General features: G+C 46.4%; 1 protein-coding gene across 2 annotated transcripts in view; it reads left to right on the top strand.

Moving 5' to 3' along the window:
• Positions 1 to 24,900, top strand: part of ASH1L (ASH1 like histone lysine methyltransferase) — a 2,936,548-nt gene that overhangs the window by 1,003,462 nt on the left and 1,908,186 nt on the right. The window lies entirely within an intron of this gene.

Consider the following 24,900-nt stretch of genomic DNA (forward strand, 5'->3'; position numbering starts at 1 on the left):
GCGTCCCCATCGACGAGTTGGTTGTTCCATTCCAGCAGCCTAGGGCGTCCCCACCGATGATTTGGTTGTTCCATTCCATGATTGCCAGAGCCTACGAGCTGTTCAGCTTGTGCCCAAAGAAACCAGGAAGGAGGGTTGCCTGCACCAGAGGCATGAGGCCAAGAGGAAGACAATCATGGCAGTGCCCCTCCTGGACGACATGTGGGAGGAGGGCCTGGCCCTCTTCAAGAACCCTTGCACAGCTCCAGTCATGCGGGATAGACTGGAGAAGAAGTACCGGGTACCGGAACCCGCACCCAAGTGCTTGAGGTCGCAACCATGGCTGGATTTTGTGGTTTTGGCGGAGGCGAGGAAGCGGTCATCTAACCAGTCCTCGTCATCTTTAGTCCCTCCGGACAGCGAGGGTAAGAAGATGGACGCCATGGGGAGGAAAGTGATTTACATGGTGGCGTCCACCATCAAGACGGCTAACGCACTGGCGATCCTAGCCAGGCACAACAGGGAGCAGTGGTACGAGCTGGGTCCAATTTTGGAGTTTCTCCCAGAAGACAAGAGGAAGGAGATGATGGCCCTCTTCCAGGAGGGGGAGAGAGCGCGTCAGAGTATGCTATCACAGTGGCTCTGGACGTACCGATGCGGGGTTCCGGCAGATGGGGAACAAAGTCTGCCTTTGTTGCCAATCCTGGATGAAGGCCACACATTTCCGCCTGGGAGTCCAAACAAAGGTACTAGACATGCCTTTCTACTAAGATAACCTTTTCGGGAAGGTCGTCGAGTCCCTGCAGGCCATCCGATACGGAGACGGCCCGTTTCCTGGGTACTCGCGAGCAGCACTGCTCTTCCTTTCACTCATTCAGAGGAAAGTCGGGCAGCTCTTCGAAAGGTTTCTCCTCCTCGTTCCGTCATCCTTCCAGATTCACAACCCAAGAAGCCCACAGAGGCAGTTCCCAGGCCTATGGGGTGGAGGACTGCATTGCCAGCAGGGTAGGCCGCCAGCGCCAAAGCAAGCCTGAACCGGCCAAGACTTTGGGCCCCCACCCTTGCATCCCGGTGGGGAGGACGTCTGACTAGGTTCCTCAACTAGTGGGAAAAGATCACCGCCAACAGATGGGTGCTGGATGCTTTCGCCCAAGGACATACCCTGGAATTACAGCGCAGGTTTCCACGGATCCCTCCAGTGGCCTGTTGGGAGCAGCACATCCCTCCACACACCCCCCACCCATAGTTTTCAGCCCCCCCCATCCCCTCGCTGAGCTTGGCAACCAGTTCATGCACTTGCACTAGGAGAAATGTCATCAGGCCTAATATGCTAGTTGTTCTGTTTTAGCTCATTCGGAATCTTCAAGGCCCAAGAATTACTGTATTCCCTTGTTCCCTTCCCACCTTGAAGCGCTTCACTTGTTTATAAGTGCTATATAAATAATTAATCATTCAAGGTCTTGGAGGAGGTACGATCCATGCTACGAAAAAAGGCAATTTTTTCGTAGCTTGAAATTCCGGATGGTCGCGTTGCAGCATGTCCTCGGCCAACTGGGAAGAGGGGATTTCTTGACGTCGCTGGACCTGGAGGACGCCTACTTCCACATCCCCATTCACAGGAAAAACCAGAGGTTTCTCTGCTTCGTGATGCTGGGACAGCACTACCAGTTCAAGGCCCTACCCTTCGGTTTAAAGTCGTCCCCCACAGTATTCACGAAGAGCCTGACACTGGTGGCGGCCCATCTGCGTCTATACGGGATTCACGTATACCCGTACCTCTACGACTGGCTCATCAGGGCCCACTCCAAGAGTTGTCCGTCGGACACACGGAGGCGGCTGTCGAGCTGCTTACGGATCTGGGATTCTCCATCAATTATCCAAAGTCCTACTTTACACCATCGCAGAACAGGCTGTACCAGGGAGTCAGACATCATACAGTGTCCAGCCTTGCATCACCCTCTGAGGAGTGGGTATCGGCCATTATGGAGAAGGTGCAGTGGCTGTTGATGAAGACAGCCACAGTGCGGACCATCAAGTCGTTGCTCGGCATTATGTTGTCCTGCATCTACCTCATCCAGCTGTGCAGGTTACAGATAAAACCTCTTCAGGCGTGCCTGGACGCTTGCTGGGTACAAGTGTCCGGAGACTTCACGGACAAGATCACTCTGGGCGACGAGTTCTATTGGGCGATAAGGTGGTGGGGCATCTGTTCCAACATCGCCCGGGGCACAGGTTTCAGAACCCTCCCTTCTAGGAAACTGTCATAACGGGCGCTTCCCTGGAAAACTGGGGAGCCCACACCGGACGTCTGCACGCTAGAGACCTGTGGCTACCGGAGGAGAAGGATCTCCATATCAACATCCTGGAGCTATGGGCAGTGTTCTGGGCCCACAAGTCATTCCTTCCGTCTCTCAAGGGCAACGTGGTGAGGATCTTCACAGATAACACCACCACGATGTTCTACATCAGGAAACAAGGAGGCACTCGATCCCCGGCGCTCTGCAGGGAAGCGCAGGAATTATGGCACTGGGCCGTCAGACAAGAAATGTTCCTCATCCCTCTTCACCTAGCGGGAGTCAAGCAAACGATTGTGGATTCCCTCAACAGGGAATTGTGCTCCTGCCATGCGTGGGAACTTCGGCAGGACCAGGTGGACCACATCTTCGCCAAGTGGGTCAGGCACTAGATTGATCTGTTTGCGACGGTGGCGAACTCCAAATGGCAGAAGTTTGCCAGCAGAGTCCATCAGCTGTGGAGCCTGGGTGAAACATTCTCCTTCCCATGGGAAGGGATGTTTCTGTACGTGTTTACTACGTTGCCTCTCCTGCTACGAGTCCTCAATATACTCCGAGTCAGTGCTGGAGGAGCTTCATTGCGCAGGCGTGGCCGAGGCAGATTTGGTATCCGGGCCTTCTCAGACTGTCAGCGGCGCTGCCGATCAAGCTACCAGCGGTCCAGGATCTTCTCGCCAGAGAAGGAAGCGCAATCCTGCATCACGACCCAGGATTGCTCAACTGTAGGGCTTGGCTCCTGCAGCACTAGAGTTTGAAGGATATGAGTTGCCTGCAGACTGCAGGGAGGTCCTCGCCAAGGCCAGGGCGTTGACTTTGAAGTGCTGCTGTCACAAGGGGAAGCATTTTGCTATGTGGTGTCGGTCACAGAAGATTACCCCTCTGAGGGTTGCGGCCCGCAGATTCTTCCATAATTGCTATCGTTGGCCAAGGTCGGTCTGGTGCACGCCTCAATAAAGGTACATCTGGCTCCTATCTCCCGGTACAGTAGGTCTCCAGGAAGGTCTTCACTTTGGTCTCTTTGACTCGTCAAGGATTTCCCCAAAGGAAGGTTGGGGAGCCCACACAGAGTTGCACGCCAGCGGTCTTTGGCTTCCGGTGGAGAAAGTTCTACACATCAACGTCCTAGAGTTGAAGGCAGTGTTCTGGGCCCTAAAATCCTTCAAGCCGAAGCTTCAAAACAAGGTAGTTCGCATCTGTGATTTTACTGACCACAATAAGTGGTACATTTAATTGCGGACAAAATACCGAAAAACACGCCACCCCCAACCCCATCCCGACCCATTTTAACCCTTTTACTGCACTACCCTTTAATTATTTTTTGCAGTGTTTTTCGGTATTATGGTCCACTCTGTAATGTTTTAGATATATTGACTGGGTACCATTCGCATCTTCAGGCAACACCACCACCATGTTTAATATCCAGGCACAAAATATTCCTGATTCCTTTCCATGTACCGTGGATCCACAATACAACAGGCATCTCTGGTCCGGCCACAAATGGGAACTCCACCCAAGGCAAGTCCTCCTGCTCTTCTTCAAATGGAGACGGACAAATTGACCTCTTCGCTACCTGGCACTAAGAATATCATTGCTGAAGCCTTCTCTAAACATGATCATTATTTAGCCATCGCTCTGTAACCTTTTGGAGAGATTACTGGCCAGAAAGACTTATTTCTTTTCTTTATTCAGCCTTCTTTCAGAAAGTACTTGAAGACACTAATAGGATCTTCACCTGTAACGATTCCACTTTTGAGAGACCTTAAAAACAGCCAAGGATATGCCTTTAAGGGGACAAGACTATTTATACCTACAACTCCCCTGCAGAGCCAGCGTCTTTGTCATGATGGTCCTGTGGCTGGTCATCTAGGTGAGAGAACAACTTGCAACATCTTTGCCAGATACGTTTGGTGGCCAAATTGGAAGGTGGATGTTTCGGAATATGTGAAATCCTGTCCCACTTGTGCTCAGACTAAATATTCCACACAACCCTGTCTGAGGCAGCTTTTACCCCTTACATACCAGCAAGACCTTCGGAGGATATCTCTACATATTTTATTGTTGACTTGCCCCTTTCTGAGCCTAGCTGCCATAATGGTTACTGTGCACCGGTTTACTAACATGGCACACTGACACCCTACCCAAGATCCCGTCACCCGCGAAAATGGCTACACTTTTTGCGCAGGACTTTTCGTCTTCATTGTCTACCAGCGTCCATTGTCTCTGACTGCAGACCTCAGTATGTGTTGTGACGAATCCTGAGATCCTGCCATTTCTCCCAGAGGGCGAGCCCCTTCCCATGAGGCCAGGGAGGATAGGCCACCTCTCGATAGTACCCCTGCGGGTGGTACTCAGCAGGAGGATCTTGTGAGGAGACTCCTGCTCTGGGGTTCAGGAAGGACATCTCGTAATAACCCGGTACAACACCCTCACTCTCCACCCAATTCCTTTACCTCCCCACAGTCCATGGGGCTTACCTTTCCATCCCTCAATTCCATACCACGCGTTTCCATGTATATAATAACCTACAGCTAGTGAAACGAGGAAGAGTAGGAATGACGTAATGAAGATTTCCTTGACCGGTACGGAAACTAGGAAGACGTGAGGAAGAATGAAGAGTACTTCTAAGATCTTGAATGAGAATTCTAGCTGTCATCGCTCATACACCATAAAGAGAGAGGAAGGACTTACCTTTTTGTCAGACCCTTCCAAGAGGATACGCGAGTTTGGGGGATGACTAGCGTGGAAGAATGGCTGCTGCCGTGATGTTTCTGGAGTAGCTGAAGCGTCCCTATCTGGTCTGCCGTGTCCAAGCAGGACAAGGAACCGGAAGAGTTAAGGTCCGGGTGGAAACAGTAACCATGGCTGCACAGTTATGGCAAGACTTGCAACCCACCTAGAGAGAAGTGCTGCAGTGCCGCTGCAGATGCCGTAGAAGCAGCTCAATAATGCGGAAAGCCGATCAAGATGTCAATAGAAGCACTCGACCGACAGAGAAGAACCAGCAGAGTCCCAAAGGCTGGGATTGTGAAAAGGGACAAGAGGAGCATCAAACCAGGGTCTGGGACCCAGATATACACAAGGGGGATATCATAAGCAGTTGGTCATGTGATAACACCTCACAGGAGAGTGAACCAGGTATATTTGGAACAAAATACAGAGGGGAAAACAGGGTTGGGGACCTGCAACTTGAGAAGGAGATGCTCACTAGCCATCTTCTTTGTCTCAGTACCTGGCAGGCTAGTAAACCAGGTCTGCACAAAATAAACCCCAACCCCCCCCCCCCCCCCCCAGTGGTGGAAAAAAGAGGACAAGATAACTGGAGAAGGAAGGCATTCTCCAGGAACCCGATCGTGAAGAAGCAACTATGGGCAATACGGAATGTTGATATTTGAACTGGAACTTTACCTTCTGATCTGAATTGAAAACTTTACTCTGTGTTGGCATTAAAACCTATAACTTTGTTTTGTACATTGGAAAGGGATTGAGATGCGCGGAAGGGAGTCATTCCCTCAGGTAAAGAAAGATTCCACCTAACAACTGGAACTGTGGTCCGCTGTCCAGAAGAAGGGAACCATTCTATTACCTCTTCAGTTTAGTTATAAGCGTGAGGGACAGAAGTAGGCTTTTTTACACAGGACATTAGACTATTGATTTATACCAACACTTTGGCCTAAACCTTAGTATTTTAGTTGAGGTAGGGAAATCCCTCTTAGCGTTGGGGAACGTTAGGTTTTCTCTTTATTTTGATCTTAAATATGTCTACAGCAAACACTATGCCACCTTTGTGTCACGCTCCTCCTTCTGCACCCTTACCGGGTCTGGGTTTTGGAAACACCTCTGTACGGTCTCTTGATTGAAAGGAAACCTTCCCCAGAAACTAAGAACCACGGAACGAGTGAATCCAGTTTTAAAACCGTACTTATGCTGTTTTGCCACCGCGGCTACTGATAATTGGGTCCTGCTTTTGCCCGTCGCAAAAGTTGCCTACAACAATGCTTTACGTGCTGCTATTAAAACATCGCCATTCTTTGCTTCATTTGTGTCCATCCGCACATGTTCCTAGACGTTCCTTTTCGATCCAAACGAGTGCCCGCTGTGGATTTGATGGTCTCTGAAATAGAAAGGCATAAAAAGTCTGAAAATCTTCCTGTGGCCGAACATACCATGAAAAGAAATGTAGATCGACAGGCTTCTAACCAGAGATTCCATGTAGGTGACAGGGTATGGCTGGTATCTAAATACCTCCAATGACACCTAGTTCCGTTTTAAACTTGCACCCCAATTCTTTGGCTGCTTCAAGATTATTCTTAAGATCAACCCTGTGGCCTTTCACAGTCAGCTATACGACCCCTGGCATAGAAAACACCCAGTTAACAAATTTACAGCAGCAATGCTGTGGCCACCAGTATCATAGTACAGTGTACTTGAGAGCTCGAGGCAGCCTGTATTCATACAGGCCAACAGGAGTTAGAAAGGCTGTCTTCCATTCATTCCCTGCCCTGATTCTTATCCGATGGTAGGCTCCTGGAAGATCTCATTTGGAAAAGATGTTGCTCCACGGATGACTTTGAGGATATCGGAAAGCAGGGAGTTATTGTCCTTTAGGGTGATCTTGTTAAGATTGCTGTACTCTAAACAGGACCTCTGTTCACTTGTGTCTTTTTTGGGGACAGAAAACAGAGGCCCATGCCCTCCCAGCTCCATGTGTCTTAGAGGGTACGATGAGGCCATTCTTTAGATATGTCTAGATATGATTTTGGGGCCTTTTTCTCAGTTTCAGACAGAATGTACATACGGCCGACTAGTATCTTGTTTTCCATGCATGAGGCAATGGCACAGTATTCCTCTATGGGGTGGCAGTTCAGCTTCTAAAGATTCCAAAAAGAGTTCCTTGCATTCCGAATATTCTCAAGGTACATTGTGAACTACTGCCACAGTCCGTGTGTCTTGAAGAGGGGGTTTTGTGGCTTTTCAGTCCTGAACTGGAAACTAGGCATTCCTCCACGCGACATTACAATCCCAAGGATAACATGCCAGCCTTGCAGTTTATATAAGGGTAATGCTTCTTCAGCCGTGGTGTACCTAAGATGGCCGGAAAGTGTACAATCTTGATGAGGTCAAAACGCAAGGTCTCTACATGAGGACCTATAGACCTGGTGATATCCAAGGTCTGTTCTGTAACAGGACTGGAGCTTAGCAGTTGTCCATCCACCACTTTTTCTGCCTTCTAATCAGTTTGGGCTCTATGGGTACATGGTGTTGGATGGCCCATTGTGTGTGAACGAGCAAGCAAGCAGCTCTGCAATCGAGCAATGCTAGTATCTCAAAGGTCGATCCCTCAAATAGTGACTCAAAACGTAAGCACCAAAAGTGAGGATTCCTTTTCCTTTTCAACTGGTTGAAAGACGGGACTCCGGTTAGCCTCCCGCACCACGGTTCCACTTAGGAATGCCAGAGAGCATTTCCAGTCGATGTCCTGGTACTATCCTGCATTCCTTAACCAGATGTCCACGGCCACCAAAGTACATAGAGGGGCCCATTGATCGCCTACGCTGGCTCTCCTCTTCAGTAAAAGGACCTCTGGTCAATTACTACTTGCATGGGCTCTGGAGATTCTTGTTCCGGTTTAGTGGATGAGGGAACACATTCGGGGCCGAATCGGCCGGCACTTTGTTGCTTGCATTCGGACTTCCTTTCATGAAGATGGTAATACAACTGCAGGACCAAGGTAACGATGATGTCTAGGAAAGATGCTGGACTAACTACACAAGCAAGTTCATCCTTTAATTATTCTGGCAAGCCTCTTTTAAACCTGGTCTCCTCTGGCCAACCAGTCTCGTCAGCAAACTGGAAGAACTGTATTATGTAGGTCATGGTAACCAAAGAGACTTGAGCGAAATCTAGAAGTGTTTCTTGGGCATTATATGCAGTTTCTGGTTTCTCAAACATTGCTCGGTTTCCACAAAAGAGGAGTAAGGCATTGCCTGTCATACTGGTGACTGTGTACCCCACCTTAGCTCGGTCTGACAGAAATTGGTGGGGTCAAAACATAAACTGAATTACACATTGGTCCACGAATTCCCTCAGTTTGTTTGGGGAAACACTGTACTTGTACCCAGCAGGATGACTACGTGGGTGATCCTGAGGAATATTTTCTCTTGCAGCCATAACCTGTCGTAAGCCTGCGTTCTTCTGTCGTAGTTCCTGCATCTCTGTGGTCAACCTTTTTACAACCTCTATTAGGCTCTGCATTTGATCCATGGTGGGTTCTGAGAGAGTTGGGTGTCTCAAACTGTCAGAGGGCAACACTCGAGTCACCAGTATATACACTAGGCTAACCTCTTGCTCTCATCTTTTTTCTATATCCTTCATTTCCAGAAACTACAAACTGACCCAGAATAGAAGAGATTGGTCTATGCCTATGGGAGGCCCTACGAGGCGGAAGGATCAAGAGCTGGACTTGACGCAAGGACGTGCTGGCAGAACTGGAAGCTGAGCTTGACAGATGGACATGCTGGTAGGGAATGCTGGCGGTCCCAGGAAGGCAGAGCTAGAGGGAATCCAGAAGTGGAAGACAAGGGAACAACATACCAGGAAGGAGAAGGAGCTAAATTGAACACAGTCTGAAAGAGAACAAGCGGAGAAGAAACAGGTTCAAACAGCGTACCTGCAAGCATACGTGTTGTGATGCAGGCCTTCCGATCCTAATGATGATGATGTAAAGGCCTCCTGGAAGAACTTAGTGCATGCACAATGACGTAGTTGGCCTTTGAACACTAGACCAATATCTATTGTTATTGCTCCTAAACATGTACTGAGCTCCCAGAGGTTCTCGGTAGCGCAGAAACTTAAACTCCTTTTGACAGCAAGACTGTAGTCATGTAGTCTGATCCACGTTGCTCTGGCATAGGCGGGACAGTATTGGTTCTTGGATCTGTTGTCCCTCACCCTGATGCTGCCCATTGCACTTTGGTGAACTTCGGATAATTTTTCCAAAAAGAATGCAGTGCTCTGTCAAAATCTTTAATCACTCATCCTCAAAGCTTGTGACTTTATGGAATTTGGACTCACATACCTGTTTGAAAACTGCAAAGATGTCTGCAACATCAAGAGCTCCGTTCACCATCAAGTGGTGCAATTAAAACTTGAGAAGATTCTGTATCTGGTGCAGCAACTAGGGTTTATGTATTCCATAAGTCAGGCAAAGAAAGACTTAGTAATCTTGTGCATCAAAGTCCATTTAGCATCCATTTTTGGATTCACTCGACACAGGATGCAACATCATTTTAGCTGCAAAGATTGATAATGGCGTGCAAAGTTGCATGCCCAATGGAGAGTAGTTTGTAGTTTCACTGCACTTTCTTCTTTTCACTTTGTTTACCTGCTGAACATCTCAGAAGCATTTAAACGTACTTGGCACACAGTTGCAATTCAAGTGGAGAGCAGTCTGAGAGTTGAGTGTAGGACCAACAAGGTATAAGTTATCTCCCATATAGGCTGTTTTTACGTACGTGAAAAGTATTGTTTAAACATCTAATACCAGATTACCTTTTGGAACGCATGAAATAAAATCTGGGGATAAGTAAAAAGAAAAGTTTGGTGATATGCAAACCACTAAACTGCAATCGCCAAACCCCTTTGGTAACGTGCAAGCAGGGGATACAGGTAAAATATCTACATATTATGCTCCTAGCGGCTGATTATGGACACTGGTAACAGTGCAAGATCAGATGTAACAGCATAGCAACAATTAACTTTTCAAACCTCTAAGGCCGTAGACAACAATTCATTACTGCGCCACTGCTCTTGCCTCCAGCGAGAGTGTAGGACAGCGGCTGAGCATGTAAGCAGGGTAGGGAATGGATGTTTCTGTGCAAGAATGCCAAAATACTTAATCATGGTTTGTCAAAAGGCAGCGAGTCTGAATGCATAGTCAGCTGATTCGAGTATCACTCCCTACTCTAGCCTGTGCACATTACTAGTCATCGCTACACCACCTAAACTCCCCACAAACTAGAGACTAATAACACTGTGCACGTCACTAGTTCTATTGACACTAAATACAACTCTTAATACCTGGCGGACTGTGTATTATACACAGAGTAGATCAAAATAACAAACTCAGTAAAACTGAAGGGAATATTCCAAAAATCATGTGCATCAGAGGGGCTAACTTGATAAATCATGAGGCGCAAGGCACGAGCCTGCCGCAGGAAAATAATCATGACCTGAGAAGGTGGCATAATGCCTTAAGTAACCCACATACTTTGGTGAACACGCAGGACTCGGACGATTCGGGTCATTGTCAAGGTGCTTATTCAAATAAAAAGAACCAAAATGCCTAACTAGCCTTGGTGCTATGAGGGATGTTCCCTACTTAACAAATCAAAAGCTATGGGTGTGCTTTAAAGTCTAAAATTAAAATTCTTTGATCCAAATCCTATTAAACTAAGTGGCCCTAGCACTTTTCTAACAAAAAAGGAAATTAGGCGTTGGGGGAGGCTTTGTACAATAGCCTCAATAGCCTCAGCAAAGCATCTGCCTGGCTCCATTTATATTTGGTTTTTCTTTGATCTCAAACTTACTTTTTCATAGCAGGATATTATTCCCAGTCTTTGTATCAAGTTAGGGATTTCAATTTTACTAATAAACAAAATGGTCTCTTGTTGTGAACAATACATCTCTTTCAAAATTTCTTGTGAACAACTTCCTCCTTCGTGGCTTTGGGTTTTCTCCATAGTCCTGTGGTTATTTTCATACAGGATATTTTCTTTCAGCTAAGTTGTTTCCCAGAGGGTGGTTGTCCACCCTGTTCTATCAAAGTTCGGTACCTTCTGTTGCTTTCTCAGCCTTTACTCAAAATATGCTCATCTTTCTCAATCCTCCTTTAATGTGGTAGTTGCACACTCTGGTTTCTACGGCTCCTGTAACCTGAATAGCTTTCCCAGCTCTTATGCACAATGTGCACATTTTTATCAATCCCCATTAATAGGTTATTTGTCCCCCACCTCCGCATTTCTCAGGTTTCTTTACCATGGTAGTTTTCCCAGCCATTATTCACAATGTTTGTATTTTTTATCAGTCCCACTTTCATATGGTATTTGCAGACTCGGATTTCTCAGGCTGCCGTAAACCTTGATAGCCTTCCCAACCATTACTCTTAATATTCATACCTTGTAACAGTAGGCTCTCGTCGAATTTCTCAGGCTCCTGAAACCTTGCATGCTTTCCCTGCGGCTACTGGTCTCCATAGCTACGGTCCAAAGTGTGGGAGCAAAAGGGACTATGACTCCCCCAAATGGTCTGGTCTCTGCGTCCGTTAACAGCCTACTAATGCTTGTTCGTGGTCACACCACTAGATGAGACGGAGGTATTCCAGTCTCTGCTCCCTCTTCAACCTTGATTTCCTCTCTTATTCACGTCACAGGAGCAAACGGAACAGTGTCCTTCGCTGATCATGGCGTTCAGTATGTGCTCAGCATTGCCTGCAACTGATGCATGAAAAGAAGGATCTTTGTGAAATATTGAATAATTGTAGTTGCAGTAGATAGTAAGTCTTGCATCCATTTATGCCAACCAGTTGGTTTGGACTGAGGGTTCATCTCTGGAATGGGAGTCCCTGTCCCCAAGAGGGAAGTCACTCCGGGGGAGGTCCCACTTGCCCAGACCCCTAGGGCGAGTCTTGCGTTACGGGCTCACTTACCTAGCCTCAAAGGTGGTGGCTCCCCTCTAGAGAAAAGCCACACATTGTCCAGATTCGTCACAAAAGTCACTCATTAGCCAAGCGACTATTAAATCTGTCATGCGAGCTGTTAAATGTATCTAATAATGCCCTAAGGAACATGGTGTTATCAACTCGTCTGTTGAATGTCAATTTTTAGCCTGCCTGACGCCGCCTCCAAAGGCAGGATCGACTATTCATCCGCTCCAGGAAGTCTTTATTCAAGCTTGCATCTCCACAGCATCAAAGTCTGCAATGAACTGGCCAATTCTGCAGCAGCCTCTTCTTCTGTCACACCCACCCGGGATTTTTGCTCAGCCTTGGCTGCACACTTAACCACAAAAACCCAAGACATCCTTTCCACCCTATCTTCCTCACCACAGCATACATCAACATTGAAGCCTCCCTTGGCCTCCTCTTCACTGACTCTCTCTTCTCTTGCACCCGTCACACCTGATGAGGTCTTCAGACAAGTCTGATCTATGAATTCTTCATCCAAACAGGCAGACCCCTGTCCCTCAAAAACCATCAAAGACAATATTGACTCCTCAACCCAGCCTTGGCTGATCTCTGCAATCTCTAATTTTCCACTGGAGTTTTCCCAACTGCCCTTAAGCACTCCCTTGTGCACCCTCTGCTGAAAACACCCTCTGCCGACCCCTCCTTTCGGGCAAACTACCGTCCTATCTCCATCACGCTTTTCCTGGGCAAACTCCTGAAGAAGTTGGCTATCTCTCAGCTGGCCCTCCACGCTGAATCCACTGGTGGCTTTCATGACCATCAATCTGGCTTTAGAGCATCCAGAGGCACAGAAACTGCTCTTCTGAACACATGTGAAGACCTGCTCTCAAATGCGTACACGAACACTCCCTCTGGCCTCATTCTCCTTGACCTCTCGTCTGCCTTTGACACGGTTAACCACAACTTCCTGATTGCACGTCTCTGTGACACCCTGGGAATCAAAGATCAGGCTCTAGTGTGGTTAACCTCCTTTTTCTCCGTCCACCCTTCCCAGGTGGAACTCGGATCCCTGCTCTCGACTATAGTTCTCTCAACCTGTGCGTTCCCCAGGGATCTTACCTATCCCCTTGGTTCTTTAACGTCTATATGGCTGCCTTGGCATGTGTGATTGCCACTTTCACCTATAACTTCCAGTGCTACGTGGAGGACCCACAACTATTTTTTCAGGCTACCCTCAGCCGCCTCCTCCTCACTCCTATCTGAATGTCAGTCCACTATTCAGTCATAGTGTGCTGCAAATGACCTCTGCCTCATGCCAGTGAGACTGAGATCGTTCGCATTGGGACCCCTTCTCCCGCTTTCTCATTTTTACTCTGCCCGGCCTCCCTTGGCCCTGCGCCCACACCCACTTGCAAGTCAAGGAACCTTGGGGTCATTTTTGACTCGACTCTCTCATTCTCTCACATTTCAGACTCTCTAAAAAGTCTATCAGCTACACCTCCTTAGAGGTGCTCTACCTTTTCTCGCTTTCTCCCACCGGCTCACTGTCTCCAGAGCCCTGCTTCTCTCTAGGCTGGACTACTGCAACGGCCTCTTGCTCAACCTCCCTTCTGCCTTGCGCCCTCTGCAACTCATCCAGAACAGAACCACAATCAAACCCAGGGACTGCCTCCCTCTGGTGCTGAAATCCCTTCACTGTCTGCCCGTGTGTGCAAGGATCAAGTTCAAGACCCTCTGCATTGTTCACAAGACTTTCTGGGGCTTGGGATCTGTTTTTGGTTTGATTTCTCTTGCGGACACAAATGACTTACATAATGGTATGTATTATTTTGAATTATGAATGAAATGCATAGGCTAAATGCAATTTATTGAACCCTGTATCTCAATTTCTGCTTTAAAAACTACTTTGTAACTTTAAAGTAGTAATGTGAATTAAACATGACCTACAATTTTACACTTGACTTGGTGTAATTTATGATGACGAGAGTATCCCATTTTGGGAATTCAAGCGAAAAAAGAAAGTAAAAGCAACGTTTACAAGGACCATATCAACAAGAAATGTTTGTAATCTCATTGTTTTGAGCCAACTGAGAGTGTCAGAAATTACGAGGTGGCGTTCACCTTGTTTTCTTTTTGCCTAGAACCTACCTACCTGCAATGCTGCTTACCTAAATGCTATCCCTCTCAAGCCCTCCCCTCATCCACCTCCAACCTTCTGCAAGTGAGCCGGTTCTCCAAGCAGAGATTTGGAAGGGAGATCCTTCCCTGCCACCCTCCGTCTTGAGCCTGATCTTCTTAAGTTCTGGAAACTCCTCAGGATTCTCCTCTTCCTTCTCACTCCCTCTACCCTGCTAACTTAGTTTTCTGCTCTTCTCCCTCCTCCTCCTTGTCTTCGCCCCCTTGCACTAGTAAAACAGCAGAATCGCCGTAAGGCCTATTTGCTGTATCTCAAACTGTTAAATGTATTTTATGCACTTACTCTGCCTGTGCAGACTTTTATCGTCTCAGAATTTCAAGGGCTCTGAGCGACTGTTGTTCTTCCCCATGTTCCCACCCTCCTTGAGCGCTTTGAAACACTTGTCTGTCTGTAGGTGCTTCATAAATAAACCATGCCATACATCGCAATAAACAGATGCCGCTCAATAAGTCTCTCCAAACCTAATAAATGGAGCAATACAGGACAGAGAAACATTCCTCTCGAGGTCTGCACAAGATCTTAAGAAGACCAAAGTTAGGGCAAGGAGAGCGACCTCAATGAAACAAAAATTAAGATTCCAAACCTGATGATATATGGATCCTGTATTAGCTGACATTACTCTCAATAAATTCATAACGTAAAGCGATTAAGAACAATGCTAATAAATAAAAGGGGAAAATCAAAACGGCAAGCAAGCAAAGAGGATTGTCGGAGAATAGTGGAAGCACACAATATTAATACTGAGCCTTTTCTTGGAAACCCTGTAAAGTAAAAATGAAAATTCTGGGCCAAGATTGGGCTAATCTCTGTAATGAAAGGAGTAAAGTCTTGCAAGGAAATAAACCTTCAGGCCAAAAAAAAGGTTACCCTGCTGATTTTGAGAAAGCTTTGAGAGTTTGTTTTAATTTGATGCAAACTAGGGATGTGCTTAAGGGAAAATGTGCTTAAGGGAAAGTGCAATGTGCTGTTTTTGCCAGGATGCAGCGGAAACTTTAAACAATCTTATGATCGTGTGTACTCTGTTGTAGAAACATAGGGTAGAATTTATTGGGCCATTTCTACATGACTTAATGTCCTTAAATGTTGAAAATCTTTGGCACTATACTTCATCAGGTAGCCCGATCCCTTTCTTGATAGTTGTAAAATTTCTAAAGAAAACGCGGATAACCTGATGAGATGCTTGCAATGGCCCACTTTTGTGCAAACAAGGTTGTACAAATTCAGATTTTAATGAAATCTGATTAAATGTGTATAGCATTTTAATGGATTCATTTTATGTGGAAAATGATGAATTATTATGTAATTGAATGTGATTGTTTAATGTTTGGACTCCATAAGGTTGGGAATAAACCACGTACAATAAAACAAAAAGGGCAAGCATCAGTGAATTTCGATAATTGGTTTATTTAAGGTGAAGATCATCTGCTCCTTCAGCCATTGGAAAGTCATCAAAGGGAAACCATGCAGTTGAGGAATGAGGAAACAATCACCTTGCATTAATCTTATTACTCATAAATAATAAGTCGAGATCTATAGTTCAATCCCCTACTATACATCCTGTTAATTAAGGCAATTTAATTGCCCCATGCTGAATGTAAAGGGTTTCAGTTTTGACCAAAATAAACCTAAACCATTTCATGTTTGTAAGGTGTTTTTAACATCAGAAAGTCTCTATGATCAAAAGTTACATTTGATCATTATTAGGATTGAACCCCTCCATATGGAGGGGGTTCAATATGTCTGAACACATTGATTACGTAGAGTTATATAACAATAATGCTAAACAAGTAACTAGGGTCCATTGTTATTGACCACATATAGGATTTATTTGATCATGTTATACCTTCTTTTTAAGATTGGGATATGAAATGTGTATTAAGTTTGATTTGTTTGTAAAATCTAATAACTACCACAATATGCATTTAATGTTGCATCAATACTGCCTGTGTAGTGGAATGTATAGAGCTCCTAGTTGAAAGTAACTAATCCCGTGCTAGCAACTAAACTAATACAAGACCCTGATGAAACGCCTAATAAGTTTTATAATCTCATCCCGGAACACAAGTGGTCAGTCATTTTTTAGTTTCACAAGGCGGTATAAACAATCTGACAGACATATTTCTTATGCAAGAGAGTTCTTTTATAAATAGCAAACGTATGGATGGATATAAGTTATACTCTAAGCCTGCCTTGTGAGGCACCTTGGGTCAACTGTTTGGAGGACGGTTAATTGTTGTTGGCAATACATTTAATATAAATGCTGTTGATACTATTAATTGGCAGTAAAGAGTTATCCAAGTAATGAAACCCTCCTTTTGATTATAAACCTTTGATGCTCCTGGCAAAAAACAGGCACAATTAATAATGGATATTGTAGAGGAAATAATTAAATACATTGAAAGACCATATGATGACTATGTACTTTTATTAGGTTGTGATTTTAACGCTCATTGTTGCTTAACAGATGATACTGCGATTTTGCGTATGATGGGGGAACAGGCATTACCCTTGTTCAACTGATAATGGAACGTAGGAATAATAAGGTAGTATATGGTTAAATTATGTGTCAGGAATCATGTTGAATGGGGGAGTATCAGGTGATAACCCGATGAGACAACGTGGAAAGCGAGGAAAAAACGGTCTCAAGTTGTTTATTGTATAAGACACCATGATTATCAAAAACCTTGCTCTTTCTCTATCGAGGTGAACACATTTAGTGATCATGCAATACTCAAATTAGAACTCTCCGACAACTAAAACCATTGCTCGTATGGTAGTCTCATCACTTCTAAATAATAAAGGTAATAGAATTTCTGATGCTTATTAATCTGCTTAGATTCACATGCTGTGCATATAGTTCGACTTTCTGTGGTCACCGCGGAGTATTGCATCTTGTCTTTTGAGAATCGAAAGGGGACGTCAACATGGGCGTGCCTGTAACACTATCCGTTACGTTGTAGTGTACCCAAAATCCCTCACGCGTGGAGGTCCCTCGGATTGTTTTTTCTGCCCAGCATACTGTTCGCCCTTTGCGTATCTTGTCCAGAGACACTCCAAATTGTTGACCTTTGGTTGAATATTTTATATTATTATTCAAGCTCACCCTGACTGTCCTTCCTATCGACTGCTGTTCCGGATCTCCGCCGAAACCTCCACGGGTATTCGACGGACAGTAATCCAGTCGACGTTGCCAACCACGTGGCTGGCCTTCCAGCCGGCCTACACAGTAGGGAGAGTGGAGTCCGGGTGGACATTTCTGTAAAATCTGAGAATGCTTTTCCCGTTCCTCCCTCTTTCCTCTCCATTTTAGGTTTTGCCCCATTTGCAAGGGCAAATTTCCTTGGAGAGATGAGCATCGATGGTGTAACCATTGCTTGCCCCTCGATCACGACGAAAAGGTTTGTGCGGTTTGCAAGCTCCTCCGTCCGAAGACATTGAAGGAGCTCTGTGTCAAGCGGTGGGCGGCCTACGGGATGTCGAAGGCTGAGGAGAGTTCTTCCGCTGCCGCAACCGCTGAGTGCGACAAGCGCATCCATGACGAGCAGGCCTCCCACTCGGAGGTCTTTGACCTTTCGGCGGAGTGCTGCAGCTCTGCATCGTCTGTGCCCGGCCAAGCCAGTCACGGCTCAGGCACTGCTATGTGGACTGTACACCCCGGCGACAAAGACGAATACTCTCAACTCACTAAACGCACAACCCCCGGCCAGTCTTCGATGAAGCCGAAGCGTTCCACAGTGCCAACTGGCACACCGGACATTTCGGCCGTGCCCCCCCGACCGTCCGGATCGGCAGCCCAAACCCGCAGATGCGCCTAGCGACCGGGCACTCTAAATTGAAGGGCGCTAACCCCAATATTCCAAGAACCATCGAGACGCATAGTAAAAAGGCGTCCGCCGCCGACAAGGCACCGGTCCCGCCGTAGACAACACAACTGCAGGCCCAGGCTACGCGTCTCGCTACTGCGGGGGACGTTAACAAAAGCATTGTGAGAATTGTTTCGGCGGATGCTCAGTGGCGACAGTAAAAGGATTCGATGATGCCCATGGGGAAGCCCAAGGATTCGTCAAAATCCAAAGATAGGCTGAAGGAAATATCAGAACAGGGACACGCAACCTCAGTTGGTCCTCCGGGAAGAGTTTTCGGAATGCGAAGAAGGTATTTCTCTGGTGTTGAGACAAAAATCTCGATGTTTGGCGTCAGGATCGTATACAAGAGCCCTTTCCACCTCTATACCCCTCTAGGTCTTCTGTTTGGACTAGGGAACAATTTCAGAATTGTATGGGGAGGCTTGACAGGTTTGTAACCCTCTCAGAGGAATCCACCCCCAAAAAACTATGGGAAGAAGACCTTTTGACCCCTGTGACTACATTCTCAAGACTCTTTGATCCCTCTCGGGAGGAGGATGTGTACACTTACGACCTCACTGAGGAGGAGGTTCCTGCCGACACTCAGGATGATCATTTCATTGACCCTGAGGACATGCATGATCCTGTGGGGGTGGGGGAACCCGGATATGAGTGACCCTGAGCCTTGGCAGTCTCCAAATCCTTCAACAGATCCTGATGCTCTGTGTTTAGATTCCCCCAGACCACTCCCACTTGACAGCCCTCTCCAGTGGACGATCAAATGATGTTTAACGCCATGTTGCACAAAGCAGCAGAACATTTCAAGATCGCCACCGATGAAGAATTTACTGAGGCTGACTTTGTAGAGGACTTTCTGAAAGAGAAACCGCCGGCCGGCCAGGCTATTCCTCTTCTAAGCTCAATTAAGAAGCGCCTGGCTCCCTCGTTATCAACACCTGCCCTCACAAGAGCAGTTAATCTAAGGATTGAAAAGCTATTTCGGCCTCCCCCCCTCTCTGATCCTCTTTACATCAGAGGTCACTCCACACCAGACTCACTGGTGGTGACCACTACAAGGAAAAGGGCAGGGGTTCCCCTGTCAATCAGGGAGGCGCACCCCCAGACAAAGAGTGTAAAAGACTCTACGCCCTAGGAAAGATGGTCACGGCTGAAGCAGCCTTTTCTACGTGCATTGCTAACAATACTACTTTGTTAGCCAGCTATGCGTACGCTGAATGGGGCATGTTACAAGAAGGCCTGAAGGAGGTTCCTGAACCTCTATGGACTCGTCTTCTGTCCACGGTAACCGAGGGTAGACAAATAAACCAAAGTATACTCAAAAACACTTTGTATTCCGTGGAGACAGCGGGTCGACCTTTGGCTCAGGGCACCCTCCTGAAGAGACACGCGTGGCTAAAAAACTTTGGGTTCCAGCCTGAAACTCAAGCGTCACATTAATAAACCAACGAGAAGCAATCCAGCCTAAACCCCAGTCAGGTCAAGCAGTTCCTAGGGGCTCTAATTTGAACAAAGGACAGCCTCGTACTCCCCTCCAACGAGAGGGTCCAAAACATCCTGTTTCAAATCCCTCAATATGTAACCAGTTGAGTGGCGACGGTACGCAAAGCTATGCGACTGTTGGGAAGGATGGCATCATGTGTTTATTTGGTTCCTCATGCACGCCTGCGTCCAATGCAGGAGTGGCTCAACAGCCAGTGGTGTCAGGCCAGCGGATAATGGGACAATCTAGTGGTTGTCTCGCCAGCCTACATTCTCTCGCTACGGTGGTGGTCGAGGGAGAACCTCTTGAAAGGGAAATCCTTCACCACCCCTGCAGTGGAGTCTACTCTAACTACAGACGCATCTCTCACAGGGTGGAGAGCTCCCCTGCTTCAACAAACAGTGCACAGAGTTTGGTCGTCAGACATAGCATCCAACCACATAAACCTGTTGGAACTGTTAGCAGTATTCAAAGCGCTGAAAGCTTTTCAAACTTGCAGGGAAAGACTGTCTTGATCCTCACAGACCGCACCACAACCATCTGAACAAACAAGGGAGCACCCACTCTCCAGGGCTGCCCAAACTGTCCCAGAACATTTGGAAGTGGGCTCTCAAACACAACCTGCTTCTGCTGTCTCAACATGTTCCAGGGGAACTGAATCTTCTGGCAGACATACTCAGCAGAGATTTCCCAATACCAATAGAGTATGAGTGGTGATTACACGAAGACATCGTCTCCAACGTTTTCGCGTAATGGTGTTTTCCAGAGATCGACTTGTTCGTAACTCTGGAGAACGCTCAATGCCAAAATTACACCTCCAGGTACCCCCAGAACCGTTCCAAGGGAATGGACTCTGGATAACATGGTCAGGAAAATTTGTTTACGCTTTTCCCCCCCGACTCCACTCCTCAACAAGATAGTGCACAAGATGCACCAGGAATCAGTCACCATGAGATTGGTGGCCCCCATGTGGGCCCGCTAACCCTGGTTCGCTCAGATGATGAAGTCTCTATCTCCTCCGATGAAACTATCTTGCCCGTACAACATGTTGTTGCAAGACAAAGGGGAGACACTTAACCCATGCCTTCAAACCTTGAACTTAGTGGCCTGGCTCCTGAAGTCAGAGTTTGGGCACCTGCAACTCCCTCAGAGATGTATGGACATACTCGGGGAGGCAAGAAAACCTAACACTCGATATTGCTATTCCAGTAAGTGGAAGCGTTTTGTCATCTGGTGCAACTCTAAGAGCATCAACCCCATTGACTGCTCTCCTGCACAAATTGTTTTGTACCAGGCTCATTTACTTGACTCATGCCTGGCCTTTAACTCTCTAAAGGTTCACTTAGCTGCTCTTTCAGCCTATACTACAACACAACAGAAGGTGTCGTGGTGGAAGATACCAGTCATGAAGGAGTAAAAAGAATTCCCCCTTCCATTTCTAACCCAGCTCCCAAATGGGACCTGAACGTGGTGTTGACTAGACTTATGGGGTCTCCGTTCGAGCCCATGCATAAAGCAAGTCTCAAAGATCTCACCTACAAGACTGACTTTTTAATAGCTATTTCTTCTATTAGGAGATTAAGTGAACTACAAGCACTCTCAGATCTATACCCCTTTGTAACAGTTCAGAGATAAGGTGGTCTGCGCACTCACCCTAGGTTTGCACCCAAATTCATTTCAAAGTTGTGAACCAATACAAAGAACTACAAACGTTCTTTCAGAACCCCTCAAACAAGGGAGAAAGAAGCCTGCACACATTTCATGTACGCAGATCAGTCATGTTCTACATGGAAAGAACTCGACCACTAAGAAAGGCAAATCATTTTTTTCTTTCAGTGGTAGCAGGTAGAGGAGACCACCCAGTCTTCAAATCTACTCTCTCTTGGTGGATTGTCAAATGCATCACACTATGTTAAACTCTTGCTAAGAGAGAACTGTCCTTCAAGCCTAGAGCGCATTCTTCTCGAGGCACTGGGTCTTCCATAGCATTCATTGCAAATGTTCCCCTAGAGTCCATTTGCAAAGCGGCAACCTGGAATTATGTACACCCTTTACAAAACACTATTGCTTAGACACTCGTTGTGGGTCTGATTCTCAGGTGGGACAAGCAGTACTAAGACATATTTTCACTGCTGTTCCTTCTCACATCCCGACTCCGGGTACTGCTCACTAGTCTATGCACAGAATGTGATTCTAAGCAGATTAACAAGTATCAGAAGACATTCATTACTTACCATAAACGCATTTCTGATGATTGTATCTGCTTAGATTCACATGCGCCCACCCTTCCTCCCTGCTCGGATGGAAGGAATATAGACGGCTTACTACTTTCTCTCTTTTTCTGTCGTCCCTCACGATGGACATAGGCCCCCTCATGGCATAAAATATACAATCGGAAGGACCTCAACGCTTGAGGGATTTTGTGTACACTACATGTCATGTTGGGGATAGTGTTACAGGACGCCCATGTCGACGTCACCTTTCGATTCTCGAAAGACAAGATGCAATACTCTGCGGTGACCACTGGATGTCAGACTATATGCACAGCATGTGAATCTAAATAGATACAATCATCAGAAATGCTTTTACGGTAAGTAATGCATGTCTTGTTGGACTCTCTCAAAAATTCTGGCTCTAAACTTATTTATGTAAAAATGCATTGTCTGAAGATAATTATAAGTGGATATATAATTTTCTCCAGAATTAGATGTTTCATAGAACACATACTTTGAATATTCCCTGTGAATCCTCGGTTACCCACTTCCTCCTTTTTTTTAGAAGCAAGAACAGGTGTGATTTAAAGTCTTCCTCTTTGCTTATGGGTGCTTTTGGTCCCAGCGAATCGGGCTTCGAGTGTAATGCCCCTCCCCTTGAGGTCATGTTCAGATTCTAACCACACGTCGTGCCGAGAAGAGTTCTCACCTTTCTCTCGGGTTAAAAAATATTTCTACAGAACCTGACCACATAGGTTTTCTACTATTTTTCATTTTAGAAAGCCATGAATAGAGAGCAGATGAAGAATGTTTGAGGGGGACAAACCGAAGATTGTATATACTGCCCGTACCCTAATCATGCCATAAAAGACAGTGACATATGCCAGGGTTTCATTGCTAAAACACTGAAAGACAAGCATAGAAGGCTGGTATGCTGGCTAAATGAGGAGAAATATCCACCCTCTGTATAAAAACAACCATACCTCAAAATGGGGCCAGGTCAGAGAAGAGAGCCCCTCCCCCAACAAAAGGGTAGAATGCATGTTAGGCAGAAACCTGTGCAGTTCCCTTAGGGACCACTGCAAAAGGCTTAAGACTACAGGTGTTGGCAGTAAACCCAATTGGTAGCAGTCTGTACGACCCAGATTTACCTGGTAGCTGTGGCTGAGCAGCCATACTTCTCTCAAGAAGAGTTAGACAGTATATAGAGTATACAAGATAGGTACCAAAATACAGTAGCACAAGCAAACACTGACCAGAGCTTTGGTATCTAGTATATAATTATTTAAAGACTCACTTTTAAACACTCTAGCACTATTATTATAAACAAGTTCAGAAACACAGTCACTATTAATATATATACATCCCTTATTCCTCATTAGACAAGTCTTAGTTAACACCACTTATTTCCAGACAGAGGTGAGCGCTTAACTAAAGATGGCACTCCAATAAGTTTAAGAAAAGGGGAGGGAAAAGGCAGAGATTAGGACCAGCACACAACACAATACTTTAGAAGCACTCAGCAAGGCTGGAAAGTCAAAGTCTACTTGTGAGCAAAATGTTCAGAGGCCAGGCTCCCTCTTGGAGAGAGTAGAACACCAATGCGCCCAAGATCACACAGTTTAAAAGGCTTAGAAAGTCTTGCAGAGTTTAAAAAGGAATCAGTTCAGCTTAGAAAATTTCAGTTAGCCAGCCTAGGGCCAACCCAAGTGGTAAATTGAGGATTTACGAGACACCCCACAGACCGTTGCGAGGGAGGCCAGGCGGACACAGTACCTTGAAAGTGGAGAGAATCCTCCAGCGGGGGCAGTTGTTCCTGGCAGTGGATGCAAGTCGCGGCGTCGCCCAGAGGAAGAGTAGTTCTCGACGTGGAGAAAAGCTGAAGGTTGTTGCACTGCCAGGGAAGAAACCAAACGCGGAGTTCTCCGGTAAAAAGGTACTACCCTTTTATGCACGGTAGTGGAAAAATGTGGTATGCCGGTTGCCGGGGTGCTTGGCACAGGACTCACTAGGTTTGGGAAATTAGCCTTAACAGAGAATTCTCCCAAACACTGCGCATAAAACCTACCATGGGGATAAGGGCTCATCGGCGAAATATACGCTGTCTACGAGCACCTCTACAGCTGCTGGTTTGACCACTACGACCCAACGGGAAGGGATGATGTCAACGAGCTCCTCACCGTCCACTGGGTTGTGGTCGACTAAGTCATCGGCAACGCCATCCAAAGCATTAAAAAACCCGTCTGAGTCGTCATTCAAACTCCTGTCGACAAAGTCTGTAACTAAGGTTGTTCGAATGTCCAAAAGTCATAACTGTCGTCTAAAGTCCCATCAACGAGCCAACACTCATCGAAGGCCCCGTCAACAAGCCACCCATCGTGTACGGCTCTGTAAGGGAGAATTCTCTGTAAAGGCTAATTTCCCAAACCTAGTGAGTCCCCCAGCAGATTTGCTGGATTTTTGGGGTTTATTTTTTTCTCCTGCTAAGAGTGAGACTCTTTTCCTCCCACTCTTAGACATGATTTGAGGTGTTCCTTTGACTTTGTATGTGTTCTATGGGCTATGGGGTCCTTTTCCCCATAGGGTTTCATGTGTTTTTTATGTGTCGTAGCGACCCCCAAACATAGACTCCATACCCTGGGACTGACTACTGTCTCCCAGGACATGTAAAGTCACCATTGGCTTTACTAGTCTCAAATTGTGAACAGAACCAGTACAAACCATCATATTGTGGACGTACTGGTCGGGGTAATTCGATTGCCCCGGGGTCTGTTGTTCGAGGGGGCACTGTCCAGTCGCCCCCCCCCCGGACCAAGTTTTGACTGGTGGCAGTGGATACTATTTTTTATATTCGGCCGCGAATATATTCCTATGGGATTTTCCCATTGTTCGAGGCTACCACTTTTTAATATAGCCTCCAACATACCGCCAGTTTATTATATTAATAGAAATTCACCGGTTGGTATTTTTTGCTGAAACTTGGTTCCAAAATGGCGTTTGTGTTCGCTTCTGTGACTCCAACCCAAGTCGAGCCCTTTGTTCCACTTTTTGGCGGGCTTCTCCACAGAAGCCTCCAAAAGTGGTGCCGCTCTGTCTGGGTACCACAGGGGGTGTCGGAGGGTGTTTAGGCACCCTGGACTGAGTTGCCTCTGCAACTCAAGTCGCACTCTTGTGTGATTGGCCCCAGTG

Source organism: Ambystoma mexicanum, chromosome 1p (assembly GCF_040938575.1).
Source record: "Ambystoma mexicanum isolate Mex_15411 chromosome 1p, UKY_AmexF1_1, whole genome shotgun sequence".
Classification (NCBI taxonomy): Eukaryota; Metazoa; Chordata; class Amphibia; order Caudata; family Ambystomatidae; genus Ambystoma; species Ambystoma mexicanum.